The following is a 15,737-nucleotide window of genomic DNA, read 5'->3' on the forward strand; positions in this document are numbered from 1 at the left end:
CAAGCAGCTCTCATCTTCGTATTCCTGCGCTTCAGGGCAGGGGAAAGCAACTCACAAAGTTCAAGGAAAGTGGCCTTACACATGCAAAAGTTTCGCAGCCACTGTGAATCATCCCATTCCTGCAACACTATTCCGTCCCACCAGTCTTTGCTTGTTTGCCAGGCCCAGAATTGGCATTCCACTGTATCAACAAGCCCCACTGCCACCATGATGTCCCAATTGCCACAGCCCGTGCTTTCAGGAACATCTGTGTCCATGTCCTCATCACAATCGTCCTCTTAGCCCAGTTCTGCACATATTCCAGGATAATGCGTGAGGTGTTTACAATGCTCACAACAGCAGCGGTGAGCTGAGTGGGCTCCATGCTTGCCATGGTATGGCGTCTGCATGAGTAACCCAGAAAAAAAGGTATGAAAGGATTGTCTGCCTTTGCTTTCAAGGAGGGAGGGAGAGAGGGAAGGGCGACTGATGACGTACCCAAAACCACCCTCGACAATGTTTTTGCCCCATCAGGCATTAGGAGCTTAACCCAGAATTTCAATGGGCAGCGGAGACTGCGGGGACTGTGGGATAGCTACCCACAGTGCACCGCTCCGTAAGTCGATGCTAGCCACAGTATCTAGGACACACTCCACCAACTTAATGCACTTAATGGGGACATACACAATTGGCTGTATAAAATCAATTTTTAACAATCGACTTCTATAACATTGACCTAATTTCGTAGTGTAGACATACCCTTTGTTCTCAGCAGCTGATGGAGTCAAATTACATCGTTGGCAGCCAATCAGAGCCCCAAAAGGGACTGTTAAGATGCCTCTAGTGTTCATTTTCCCAGGGTTTTTTTTTTCAAGTGACATCTCATTTTAGACTATTGCAAATTGTAGAAAAAGCACCTTTTGGTACAAAGTGATGTTTCTTTGTGCATATCTCCAGTTTATGGATGATCTAAACCCTCCTTTGAAGTTCCACCCAAGAACTACCTTCTGTAAGTAGTAAAGAATTCCTGGGACATGAACTACCCATTTTTCATTAGTTCACCATATGTTCCTATCTGTTAATTCAAATACCCAGGCTCTCCTTGTCACTCAGACTAGCAAGAATCTGATGTGACAGATTGGGATATAGTAACATTGAAAGTGCAAGGAAAGATTATTCTTAATTTTTTTTTTAATTCTAGCATGTCAGAAATACAAAGCAAAACTGCAATGACCTACTCCAAAACAATGAGGCAGATACACCACTTGGGTTCTATGAGTTTGTGCTAATGGCACTAAGGCTACCAGCTTCCAGCACAGAAAGGCTGAGGCCAGTGGACTGCATGCCACCCACATTCTCTCTTCTGCCAGAGGCACTGGAGTAGCTGACAGAGCCATATAGTGGGCACAGAAAGCCAGAAAGAAGATGGGGTGGACTGGCTGGAGATGTATTGATTCAAGCCATCTCCTGGAGAGCTTCTAATGGCAATGCTCTTAGACACTCCAAGCTGCATTTAAAAATTGCTCTCCCCTAGACCATGAAGGAGGGTAGCAGCAGTCGTACCTCCACCACCACACACTTCCAGAGGGCAGTTCCCTTTTCAGCACTATGCCTGCAGGGGGTGTCAACTGAATGTGTGTGTACCCTCTCCCCTATAACCATGGGGTGAATCTTTGACCATTATCTATTTTAGAGCATTACCAAGTAGTAGTTCTCCAACCAAGTTAGTGCCACTTCCCTCATTTTGCAGTCCCTAAATTCTACTATAAGAGTGCCACTAATTGTTCATCTTCATTATATGGTGGAATGATATTCTTCATAATCCCTCACCCAAATGAAGTGAAATTATCCCCTCCATTCAAAAACAAAACAAACCTATGTGCTACTAGCCGACCAGGCTGTTCTATTTCAGTGAGGACTGAGTCTTGTTGGAAGATAACATATTTAACTAAGAAGAAGAAATAAAATAAAGGGCATGCATCACTGTCTGAAACTTTATAGCCAGATTGGCATTGTAGCTGCCTCTGAATCAGAAGCATAATTCCAGTTCTTGGGTGTGGGTCTGGGTGATATGTATCACAAGCTATGCCACTTCACCCTATCCTAGAGCACATGTGGCAAATGTAAAATTTTCTAGTGAGTTTAATGCTCTCACTTGATGTCTCTAGCAAGAGATTAATCGTCCTCATCCAATAATACAAAAGGTCCCTTTGTAAACCCATATTCCTGAATTTAAACAATCACAAAGCAATGACCTTTACAAGTATTTGTCTGAGTATTTTACTAAATTACATTTCCCAATAGACCATTGGCCTAAGATCAAAGTTCACACTACGCTCCCAAGTATGAGAAGCTCCAGCTTCCCGCCAGATTTCTTTTCTGGGGAGCTGCAGGTTTTGAGAAGGACACTTTTATAAAGTAGCAGATTGCTGTCTGTCACTAGCTATCCTTTTGCATGATCAAACCCACATTTTACAGTATACTTAGTCCTTTAATAGGACTTGAATCACTATTATAGATCAGTCCTGTCTGGGTTGTATAGCATAAGATTAATTTTGTAATCAGTCTCTTATTTACTTTACCCCAGAAAGAACAATTATTTCGTAAATCAGAAGTCCCTCTTGAAGGTACAGAGTCTTTAACATTTTTGTTTCCCTTTCTTACCCCAAAGTAAGACTTGCATACTTTAAGCTTGCATTCAGACACACCAGCACCACCACAACAAATCTGCTGGGCAAAAAACATAAACAAGGACAATCATTCAACATCCATTCATTTGCATGTCCCACATTTGTACTGAAAGCAAATACATTTTCCGTCACATGCAATTTTACCCCTTTAGCCAGTGGGTTGTCAGACACACAATTTAAAGGAAATATTTACATCACAAGTAAATGATGTCTATCTAGTTACTTAGAGGTTCCCAGGCTCAGACTCTTATCCCCTTATTTCTGGGGGTGGGACGGAAGCAGAACAAGGAAAAATGTGTAGTGCAATCAGGATATAAAAATCCCCTTGGAAATAGCCCACCATCGCTAGTTTACACTCAGGAATAGGTCAAGTCTCCTTATAGGACTCATAACTGAAAAAGAACTTGAGAATATTGTTAGGATATAGATATTCAGGCTTGTCTGTAAAGGCCTATACTCTAAAAATTTAGGTGTATTCTTATCACTTAGCTAGTTATAGAGGTATAAAACAAAGAATCAAAATCACTGTCTGTCAGTGTAAGGGCCTTCTCTTACTGTGACAGTCTGAGGACCTGTTCTTAGGCTAAGGCCTTTGGCTAAGCAGCAGAGGCAGCCATAAGCTGAATGGTCACAGCCTCACATTCTAAACTAGTCACATTGAAATAAGGTGCTATTGGGCTATTAGGAATACAACCCTGTCCTGATAATGCCTATCGCCTCCAGAGAAAGGGACGTGCCTAGAAGATGTAAAAGGAAACTTAGTTTGATAGCATCCTGTCTGGCAAGATGTGAAATCCTCATTTCTGTGTTTGTTCTATCACTGTAGTCTCCATTTCCCTATTGTTTGTCTGTATAATCTCTGTCTGGTTCTGTGATAGTTCCTGTCTGCGTTATAATTAATTTTGCTGGGTGTAAACTAATTAAGGTGGTGGGATATAATTGGTTATATAAACATGTTACAATATGTTAGGATTGGTTAGTTAAATTTCAGTGAAATGATTGGTTACGGTATAGCTAAGCAGTCAATCAGGAAGTGGGGGGGGAGAGGTCCGGGGGGAAATGGGAACAGGGAATGGGGGTGGGGAAACTAGAATCATGTTTGGCTAAGGGCGGGGAATAGGAACACAGACATACGAGTAAGGCTCTGTGGTGTCAGAGCTGGGAAAGGGGACACTAAGGAAGGAAACTGGAATCATGCTTGCTAGAAGTTCACCCCAATAAACATTGAATTGTTTGCACCTTTGGACTTCAGGTATTGTTGCTCTCTGTTCATGCGAGAAGGACCAAGGAAGTAAGTGGGTGAAGGAATAAGCCCCCTAACAAATATTGACATGGTTGCTGCAACAGGAGTGGCAAACACATTTCAAGTCAGAAATCATTCCAGAAACAAATCACCTACGGTGAACAGGGTGTGTAGACTCTTTTCGGAGACTGGAAGTGAAGACGTTAACCTTCTTCCCTTGGCTACAGGTATGACTACATCTGCCTTCCAAACAGCTCAAGTTCTGGAGGGCAAAATAGCAGCCTGCTGTCCTATACACATGGCCAAATTTTACCCCTGGTTACATCATACCCTTGAGGATATATGTTTTGCACATACATTTCAGCCAATCAGATCACCAGCAGTAAGCTGAAGCAGCTTCTCTCCTCTTTATCTTCTCTACTAGTCTTTGTGGTGGGCAGCAACAACTTTATGTAAACATGTTTCATAGCTTGTAAGAAGGGTCTCAGGGTGAGACAGAATATTTCTTCCTACAGACTATAATTTGAGATCATAAATGATTGCAATACAATAAGACTTTATTCCTCTGCTTACCCTGGCAATTCTGACTAGTAGATCTAGTTATATAAAGATACGGAAAATAAAAATGTAAAGTATTTACAAAGATGCAGAGGAGAAACATTTTCCTCTATAAAATTGTCTTGTGAAAAGTCAAAAGGATACATTTTATGAACAGGTACAGCAAGTATTGGATAATATGCCTAACTATGACATCAAGTTGGTGATAGGTGACTTCAATGCACAAATTGGCAACAACTCTACTGGCTGGTATGGAGTCATGGGCAAGGCAGCAGAAGGCATCCAAACTGATGGTGGATGGCTCTTGAATCTCTGGCACAAAACACCCTAAAGATAGGACACAGATGCTTCTAGCCCAAAAGGATTCACAAGGTCACATGGAGATCACCAGACAGTGCAATCATCAAACAAATAGTAGACCATGTGATTATATCTAAGAGATGGACACCTTCTTTACTAAATGTCAGACACAGCGCAGGAGCAGATGTTGCCTCAGATCGTTATCTTTTAGTGGCCACAAAGAGGGACCAAAAGAAGTGTTATAGCAGTAGAGAAGTTCAAGGATAAAGAAACACCAATCAGATTGCATTTAGTAACTATTCCAGAGTTTTACAGGACCAGTGTGATGAAATTGTGGAAGACAGATGATAGAAGATAGTTGGAACATCAGAAGAAGTAGTGGGCCAATGAAGAGGGTAGAAGAAAGATGTATGGATTGCATGTGGAACATGGTCAGCAACTGATGAGTGGAAAGTTCTGAAGGCAAAAAAGGAACAGCACAAGACAGTGTGACAGAGTACTGGGCAACAGCAGCTGAGCCAGTACTCTGATCACTGCAACTCCAGTTAATTGTCCCAGAGCCCAGATGACTATGTCAATTGTGCTGAAGTGAGAGATTGAGATGGGCTGAAGAGAGTTTTAAAAACTAATTAACTCCATTAGCCAAAAAGTGTACAAAAGGGATACGAAGGTTGTGAGAAAGAAGGTAAGGGAGAAAGAGGAACAGGTGGGCAGGCAACCACAGCAACTTCTCCCTTCTTTGGATCAGGAGCTGAGGGCTCTAAGGTACTGTTGATATGATCATGCATAGTCTGTAAAGATGGTAGGAAAGAATACTGTAAATAAGCTGCATAAGTCATTTTTACCAGAAGGTCTCAGATGTTTGTGGGCTAGAAAGTAGGCAGGAACAAGTGTGCCCTGCCACATATAGGTTGAACTCTTACAAACAAGTGCAAGATATAGAGAAAGGCACACACACAAAAATAAAGAGGAGATACAGGCAAGATAGAAATGCCTGGGTTGGGGACAAGACTGCAAAGGCAGAAGAAACTGCACTGAGGGGAGACTTCAAGTAGCTCTATAGAACAGTGAAAGATGACTCTGGAAGAACCAGACCGTCATAGGTGATACCCATCAGGGACTGTCATGGACAGTTATTAAAAATGCATGGAGAACAAACTATATGATGGAAGGGATATTTCCATTCCATATCAAGTTGTCCAGAGCCTACAATCATGCACCGGTTCAAAAGAAATGTCTGTGCTAAAGTAAGAAATGGAGGGACTTATAACAAATTAATTAAATCAGGTATGAAAGACCTCAAACAGGGACTGGGACTGACAAAATTATAGCAGAGGTACTGAAGTTGGGAGGAGAAATTCAGATTGAAGAGCTTAAAAACATTAAATATAGGTGATAGAACAAGTGCCACAATACTGGAAAGATGGTAACATTGTGGCATTGCTAAGAAAGAGTGATCTCACTCATGCATGAAAGAGAGGTATTGTACTGCTATCAATCCCAAGCAAAGTATTGGCTACCATTATGCTGAATAGAATGAAGGCAGTAGTGGATGAAATATTACAAGAACAAGAAGCTGGGTTCTGTTCAAGTAGATTATGTTGTGATGTTCACTCTTTGACAAAACTTTTTTTTTAATAGAAAAAGCTACTGCTTGGCAAAAACCCATCTTAATCAACTTTATTGAATGCCTTCTTACAGTCCACAGAGAGACCCTGTAGAATATTGCTGGAAGCTATGGGATACCAGACAAGCTGATCAACCTGCTAATGAGTTTATCTGATGGACGTTGATGTGCCAAGTACAAGTCTTGGTGAGTGATTCACTATTGAGACTGTGTTACACCAGTTATTCTTTGCACTAGCAATAGAGTGGGTGAGGAAATGGGCAACGAAAGGTCGCATGGATAGTGTAAAATAGGTTAGCAGAGATGAGTTACACAATTTTGACTTTGCTGATTATATTGATTTACACTAAGCATGATGTGGAATGGAATGATTGCCTTTACATCAGAGGAAGAAAGGGACGCTTGAAAAATTGGATTTAAAATAAATGCAGAGAAAACCAAGATTATGAAGGTAGGAAACTGGACAATAGATGCAAAGTTATAAGTGGATGGAAAAGAAATTGAACAGGTAAAAAAATCTGTCGTCTGGGGAGTGTAATGACATTTGATGGTTGCTGCAATGAAGAATATCACCTAGTCAAACAGAGGACTTCACACCAAACTAGAGATCACATTATACCATGTACTGAGCACGCTACTTTATAGAGCAGAGACTTGGATCTTAACATACATATTTTATTTGGACATGAGTCTGAACCAAAACCGTGATCTTCTACACCAATTCAGATAGGAGTTTGCAAATCAAACGTCTCTGTATAGTGCATTAAATTCCAAGCCTCCAAATTTGTGAAAACTGGGATTAGAACCTAGATTTCGACCTCCAAAATTCAGATCTGATTTGAACCATTACAGAAATCAAAGTTCAGATCGAGACTTTGTGTCTGACATTTTGGCTTCAGCCTCTATTTTTACTGATAACCTGGCATTGATGGTCCTTTGCATATTCAAGGAAAGAAAAGAAACTGTGGTTGGTGAGATGTGCATGTAGCTCATAGATAGAGAAGTAACCAAAAATAACATTGAATCCCAAAGTGTTCTGCTTAATTTATTGGTTTGAAAAGTCATATTTCTGAATATTTCCTGATTAGTAACCTTGTAGTGCATTTTATAGGATGACTAAAATCAAAGCTGAATCGCTGACTTTAGATTTACAGACAAATAACTTACCAAAAAAAAGTGTACAGAAAACTCATTCCTCTTATAAAAACAGAGCAGCTATTCAATATTTAACTATGGAGATAAACATACTCCAGTTTTTCCATGTGGAGGGAGAAAAAGTTGCCTAGCTAAACTATCATTCACTGAATGACTATGTCTGGGAGCAGAGATCTGCATTGTAAAATTACCTATTTGATGCCCAATATCAGGTGTATATTTACACTTACCAGCATTATGTTGTGGAAAGGAAGTAGATAGTCACAACGTATGAAGTATTACAGGACTTTAATATTTATCATTTTTTTCTTCTTGTATAAAATTGTGAAAATCCTGCTTATGCCTGTCAATAACACTTCTGATGATGCCAGAGAGGATAATTCACTGCCTGTTAAATAGCTGGCCTGCAGAGAATTCTCACTGGCAAATCAGGCTGCATTAATTTCTCAAATGTGTTTTCTATTTAAGTGCTCAGTGGTGTATTTTTGTTAATGTAGTTTCTTTGAAGGAGTAATCTTTTTTGTCCTTATATTCGTGTGGGCTTAAACCTGCTAGAAAACCAGAGCATTCAGTTCTGCTGCCATATCAAAACATTATAGAAAGTACCATAGGAGCAGAGAAGTTTACTTTCTAAGCTTTAAAAGGCTAATCAAATTTCTCAGGCAAAGTCCTGTCACAAGGTCCTAACACCAATTTATCTTTGTATTTCTTAGTTTAAAATCTTTCAAGCACAGACTTTTCTTTAAAAAAATTGATGTTCGTGGGTATGATTTTCTGACATTTGCAGGATGGGGGTGGGAGTGTGTAATCACAAATTTGTTTTGGCTAGCAAATCCTGTGTGTGTGTATGTGAGTGAGAGAGAGAGGGAGAGAATATTCTGAACTGCAGTGCGTGTTTGAAAGTATAGTGCCTTGTGCAGTTATATTCTATTTGCTATAGAGCTGAACAGATTCCATATCTGATGTTAGTAACAACTCATTCCTCATTATATGTCTGACCTATGGCAACATCTTAAACCCATTTGGAAGCTGAAACTAGTGCAGAATGCTGTGGTCTGCTTGTTAAGTGGAATATGTTACCAGAACACAACACTGGTCCTTCATGGCCTGCACTTACTGCCTTTTGGATTCTGGATGGTGTTGTTTGTCCTACTGTAAGAAGTCCCAATACACAACACAACACCTGCCTCCTTGCAAGACTGTCTCTCCATGTGCTATACTGCCACAGGTACAATCAGAGGCGGCAAACTAATGGCAGATACTTCAGTTTGTAATACAGGAAGCCGCTGGCAGGCAATCTCCTGGTGAGTCCCTTGTCTTTGGAATTTATTCTCTCCAAATGAGAGGGGCATCTATCCATAACCTCGAGTTGCTTTGGATGATTTAGATAATGGCATAGAAAGTACACTTATAAAGTTTGCGGATGATACCAAGCTGGGCGGGGTTGCAAGTGCTTTGGAGGATAGGATTAAAAATCAAAACATCTGGACAAAGTGGAGAAATGGTCTGAAGTAAATAGGATGAAATTCAATAAGGGCAAATGCAATGTGTTCCATTTAGGAAGGAGCAATCAGTTACACACATACAAAATGGGAAATGACTGCCTAGGAAGAAGTATTGCAGAAAGGGATCTGGGAGTCAAAGTGGACGACGAGCTAAATATGAGTCAACAGTGTAACGTTGCAAAAACAGCAAACATCCATCCTTGCTTCTTGTGGTAAGCAAGACACGAGAAGTAATTCTTCCGCTCTATCCACTCTGATTAGGCCTCAACTGGGGTACTGTGTCCAGTTCTGGGTGCCACATTTCAGGAAGGATGTGGACAAATTGGGGAGAGTCCAGAGAAGAGCAACAAAAATGATTAAAGGTCTAGAAAATGACCTATCAGGGAAGATTGAAAAAACTGTGTTTGTTTAGTCTGGAAAAGAGACGACGGGACATAACAGTTTTGTATGTAAAAAGTTGTTACAAGGAAGAGGAAGAAAAAATGTTTTTCTTAATCTTTGAGGATAGGACAAGAAGCAATGGGCTTAAACTGCAGCAAGGGAGGTTTTGGTTGGACATCAGGAAAAACTTCCTAACTGTCATGGTAGTTAAGCACTAGAATAAATTACCTAGGGAGGTTGTGGAATCTCCATCATTGGAGGTTTTTAAGAGCAGGTTAGACAAATACCTGTCAGGAATGGTCTAGATAATTAGTCCTGCCACAAGTGCAGGGGACTGGACTAGATGACCTCTCAAGTCACATCCAAATAAAATTCCAACATAAAAGTGCAGCAATACACAAAAAGAGCATAGTAGGAAAAACAGCTAATAGAAAGTGGTAACACAAAGTAGCCCCATATATTTTGTCAAGGTATCAAGCGTTAGGACTCTGCACACAGATACAGATCTATGGTGCTTACTCAGAGCAAGTCAATTCTATCAACTGAGAAATAGCCAAAAAATTATAGGTTTGAAGCAGGAATTGGATAAAGTTTTATGGGGCTATGGTGATTATGATGGTCTCTTCTGGCCTTAAGATCTATGAATTTATGAATATCAGGGTAATTACAGTAAACCATCCTCCTACTCTAACAATTACCTCCATCCAAGTTCAATTTCAAATACCCGGGGAAAAAAAATTGCTGTTATCATTAACAGTCAGACTCTTTCGGACTAAGGTGGGGATTGAATTCCTAAACCCTGGCTTTCTCATAGATAGAGGGGTGTTAGAACTAAGGGTACTGGGGGTGCAGCAGCACCCTGTGGCTTGAAGTGGTTTCCATATATAGAGTTTATAGTTTTGTTCAATGACTTTCAGCACCCCCACTATAAAGTTGTTCCAACGCCACTGCAAAGAAACCACACTGCCAGCCTCTCACTCTCCATATTACCAGCAGTGCTTCAGCTCAGCAACCTCAGCTGTGATAGGATGGCATGGGAGGAAAAGGTATACTTTCAGGGGATCTTGAACTGTTTGATAAGCTGTAATGAGCAATAGAAGTAAAATGTCAGCAAAGCAAGCCATGAGTAAAGTTTGATTTCATGACCCTGTTGTATTTGCTTTCTGCTTTTGCTTAAATTTTAGTGGTGTGATTATGCAAGGAAAGAAAAAAATTAAGCTGAATGAGGAAATATTCACCAAAAGTAAATTCCAAAGTTTATGTTTGATTGCATTTTTGCCAACCAACTGAAAAAGACACAAGCCCCACATCAAAAAACATTTGCTTATAAGCCATGATATTTTAATAAATATAATAGTAAATACATTTTGGGTTCTTTGTATTAATCTTATTGTTTTAGAACCTTTAGGGTTCCTGCTTCCAAGTTTTCTCTGCAAACATGATGGATAGGAATTTCCTTTTTTGTTTATTTATTGATGAAGGCTTAAATTCTCATATGACTTTAGAAGCTTGGGGCTTTAAGCGGGGGCAAATTTTGTGAGACTTACTATCAAATTGCAAGAGTTGGCAACACTGAGATTGTAAGATTTTGGCTGCTTACCCCCGTGTGCCAGGGTCTAAAGTCCAGATAGGCTGCATAGAATATAATAATAATACCTCGCTCTTACATTCACAAAGTGTTTTACAATGGAGGTCAGTATCATGCAAGGAATACCTACCTTCTTCTAATTATGTGCACACAACCCAAGTCAATATCTAGCTTAAAGAGAAGTCTTTAGTATGCAGAGCAATCAGCCTGACAACTTTTGCAAACCCTTAATTCATTTAATTTATTTTTGTTCTCTGCTTATATTTTATGGACTCACTTACTATGGAACTGAATTGGGAACAATATACACGCTGCAAAATGCACAGCATGAATTTGTTAGTCTCTAAGGTGCCACAAGTACTCCTTTTCTTTTTGCAGATGCAGACTAACACGCCTGCTACTCTGAAACAGCATGGCGCTGGCTCCTGAATATGTATGCAAAAATACCCCTTGATATTAGTGAAAATCAAAGGAACTCTTAAGGGAAAAATGTCTTATTACAAATTTGAAACAATATAAAATAAAGCTGGTAAACTGCAGAGATTCAGACCTCTGTGGAAAATGTTTTAGGCCCTCTAACCAGCTTTTATGAAGTTGGTAGCCACTGAAGATCAGTAATTTTTAACTACAGCTCATTACCTTCCTTTACCCTCTTATTTCTCTCTCCCTCTCCCCTGCCCCTTGCTGGCTTTGTAGCTCCTTTTAGTAAAACTACATAGAAAAGTTTGGTATCACTGAAATCCTAGTTATTAAACGTTCACTGGATACATTGATGTCAATCTAGAAGAAAAATAAATTACTCCCAAATCTGATTTAGTGTATGTGTGTGTTTAGAAAAGTAGTAAAAATACCCCAAAGCACAGCACTTCTATGGTCAAAAAGTGGTAGAAAACTTCTTGGAGAATTCAGTTAAATAGTTCAGAAAAACCAGATGGTGGTTTTTGAGGGGAAAATAATTTTATGGTATAATGGTTGCTCTGAATTGTAAAAGTAGTTTTATTATTTCATCCTGTTTGCTCTGGTACAGAAAAGGGACATTTACTGTTTCTCTTCTAACCTATTTATTTCAGGAAGTTACAATTTTGCAAGTTTTATAAGTTTTTGGATAAATCTTGGCATAAAGTAATAGCACAATGATCTATCCAGGTTCACTTTTACATCTTTAGTAAAAAGTCTTTTTTGTATATCTTAGAGTAGTCAGTATTTTAAATGGCTTATTATTGAAGAGATTTATTTTCATGATCTGTAAGTAAAACATTTTACTTCAAAGGCTCAGACTGAAACTAATAGGAGCCTGTTTCTCCCTCCCCCCAACCCGCCCCCTGACTCATCTGTACAGGAACCAATAAAAGGCCAATAGCTATATCTGACATTTAATGTGTGAATGAGTTCCTTGTTCTGATTCTCTGACCATTTTTATAGGAAAGAGCCACTGCAATGGAATTTATTTCAAAGTATGAATCATTATGTACTCAATAGCTTCATAAGGATTCAAAGGCATTTCACAAAAAGAAAAGGAGTACTTGTGGCACCTTAGAGACTAAAAATTTATTAGAGCATAAGCTTTCGTGAGCTACAGCTCACTGATGAAGTGAGCTGTAGCTCACGAAAGCTTATGCTCTAATAAATTTGTTAGTCTCTAAGGTGCCACAAGTACTCCTTTTCTTTCTGCGAATACAGACTAACACGGCTGCTACTCTGAAAGGCATTTCAGACACTGATGTCAAGGAAACATTTCTACAATGTTTTGTTTGAAAAACAACATCAGCACAATTGAACTAGCATTTCACTGGCTCTGAAAGATTAACAGTCTGATGCTGACATATCCCATATATACAATTATATAAAGAAACCCATGGATCACCATACTTGCCTCCACCCCAAACACCAAGAAACCTTATCTACAGCCAGACTCTCAGGTGCCACAAAATATGCTCTGAGGAGATAGTCCAGGACACACATTTTAACACACTTAAAACCACTTTTGCCAAACAAGGACATTCTGCTAGATAAGTGGATCATGTCATGAAATGAGCCACCCAATACCTGAAGAGAACCTGCTTCAATATGGAAAAAACAGAAAATCACCAACCACCCACCCCTAGTTGTCACCTACCATCCCCCACATTGGGACCCATACAGAGTATCAACAAACAATTATAACCCTACTTAATGGGGACAACATCCTGACTTTCCTGACCCTCTTTTGGCCTTCAAACAACTCCCCAGCCTTACCAAACAAATCATCATAAGCAAGCTCCCCACAGACCGGGACACACCAACTCAAGGTGGCACCAGACTGCCATAACAACAGATGCAAAACCTGCAGATATATAACTGCTGCTGTAACGATTAACATGCCCCACAACCCACCTTTCAAAATTCATGGATCCCACACATACCTGTCACAACATGTGGTAAACCTCATGTAGTGCATCAAATACCCCAGCAGCTACTATCTGGGTGAAACCAGACAATCTCCTTTTGAATGTGGCACCTTAGAGACTAACAAATTTATTAGAGCATAAGCTTTCGTGAGCTACAGCTCACTTCATCGGATGCATTTGGTGGAAAAAACAGAGGAGAGATTTATATACACACACACAGAGAACATGAAACAATGGGGTTTATCATACACACTGTAAGGAGAGTGATCACTTAAGATAAGCCATCACCAACAGCAGGGGGGGGAAGGAGGAAAACCTTTCATGGTGACAAGCAGGTAGGCTAATTCCAGCAGTTAACAAGAATATCAGAGGAACAGTGGGGGGTGGGGTGGGAGGGAGAAATACCATGGGGAAATAGTTTTACTTTGTGTAATGACTCATCCATTCCCAGTCTCTATTCAAGCCTAAGTTAATTGTATCCAGTTTGCAAATTAATTCCAATTCAGCAGTCTCTCGTTGGAGTCTGTTTTTGAAGCTTTTTTGTTGAAGTATAGCCACTCTTAGGTCTGTGATCGAGTGACCAGAGAGATTGAAGTGTTCTCCAACTGGTTTTTGAATGTTATAATTCTTGACGTCTGATTTGTGTCCATTCATTCTTTTACGTAGAGACTGTCCAGTTTGGCCAATGTACATGGCAGAGGGGCATTGCTGGCACATGATGGCATATATCACATTGGTAGATGTGCAGGTGAACGAGCCTCTGATAGTGTGGCTGATGTGATTAGGCCCTATGATGGTATCCCCTGAATAGATATGTGGACAGAGTTGGCAACGGGCTTTGTTGCAAGGATAGGTTCCTGGGTTAGTGGTTCTGTTGTGTGGTGTGTGGTTGCTGGTGAGTATTTGCTTCAGATTGGGGGGCTGTCTGTAAGCAAGGACTGGTCTGTCTCCCAAGATCTGAGAGAGCGATGGCTCGTCCTTCAGGATAGGTTGTAGATCCTTGATGATGGGTTGGAGAGGTTTTAGTTGGGGGCTGAAGGTGATGGCTAGTGGCGTTCTGTTGTTTTCTTTGTTGGGCCTGTCCTGTAGTAGGTGACTTCTGGGTACTCTTCTGGCTCTGTCAATCTGTTTCTTCACTTCAGCAGGTGGGTATTGTAGTTGTAGGAATGCATGATAGAGATCTTGTAGGTGTTTGTCTCTGTCTGAGGGGTTGGAGCAAATGTGGTTATATCGTAGCGCCTGGCTGTAGACAATAGATCGAGTGGTATGATCTGGATGAAAGCTAGAGGCATGTAGGTAGGAATAGCGGTCAGTAGGTTTCCGATATAGGGTGGTGTTTATGTGATCATCGCTTATTAGCACCGTAGTGTCCAGGAATTGGATCTCTTGTGTGGACTGGTCCAGGCTGAGGTTGATGGTGGGATGGAAATTGTTGAAATCATGGTGGAATTCCTCAAGAGCTTCTTTTCCATGGGTCCAGATGATGAAGATGTCATCAATGTAGCGCAAGTAGAGTTGGGGCATTAGGGGACGAGAGCTGAGGAAGCGTTGTTCTAAGTCAGCCATAAAAATGTTGGCATACTGTGGGGCCATGCGGGTACCCATCGCAGTGCCGCTGATTTGAAGGTATACATTGTCACCAAATGTGAAATAGTTATGGGTCAGGACAAAGTCACAAAGTTCTGCCACCAGGTTAGCCGTGACAGTATCGGGGATACTGTTCCTGACGGCTTGTAGTCCATCTTTGTGTGGAATGTTGGTGTAGAGGGCTTCTACATCCATAGTGGCTAGGATGGTGTTTTTAGGAAGATCACCAATGGACTGTAGTTTCCTCAGGAAATCGGTGGTGTCTCGAAGATAGCTGGGAGTGCTGGTAACGAAGGGCCTGAGGAGGGAGTCTACATAGCCAGATTTCAGAGTAGCAGCCATGTTAGTCTGTATTCGCAAAAAGAAAAGGAGTACTTGTGGCAGCTTAGAGACGAACAAATAAAGCTTATGCTCTAATAAATTTGTTAGTCTCTAAGGTGCCACAAGTACTCCTTTTCTTTTTACATAGCCAGACAATCCTGCTGTCAGGGTGCCAATGCCTGAGATGATGGGGCGTCCAGGATTTCCAAGTTTATGGATCTTGGGTAGCAGATAGAATACCCCAGGTCGGGGCACCAAGGGTGTGTCTGGGCGGATTTGTTCTTGCTTTTTCAGGGAGTTTCTTGAGCAAATGCTGTAGTTTCTTTTGGTAACTCTCAGTGGGATCAGAGGGTAATGGCTTTCCCCCCCCTGCTGTTGGTGATGGCTTATCTTAAGTGATCACTCTCCTTACAGTG

At 40.6% G+C, this 15,737-nt stretch overlaps 1 long non-coding RNA gene across 1 annotated transcript in view; it reads left to right on the forward strand.

Annotated features, from left to right (window-relative positions):
- LOC119853642 overlaps positions 1–8,063 on the forward strand; it is a 112,606-nt gene extending 104,543 nt beyond the window's left edge. Inside the window, exon 3 of the long non-coding RNA XR_005292157.1 lies at positions 6,472–8,063. This is a non-coding gene — a long non-coding RNA (uncharacterized LOC119853642). The remainder of the gene's footprint in view (positions 1–6,471) is intronic.
- Positions 8,064–15,737: the final 7,674 nt, after the last annotated feature.

Source organism: Dermochelys coriacea, chromosome 3 (genome assembly GCF_009764565.3).
Source record: "Dermochelys coriacea isolate rDerCor1 chromosome 3, rDerCor1.pri.v4, whole genome shotgun sequence".
Lineage (NCBI taxonomy): Eukaryota > Metazoa > Chordata > Testudines > Dermochelyidae > Dermochelys > Dermochelys coriacea.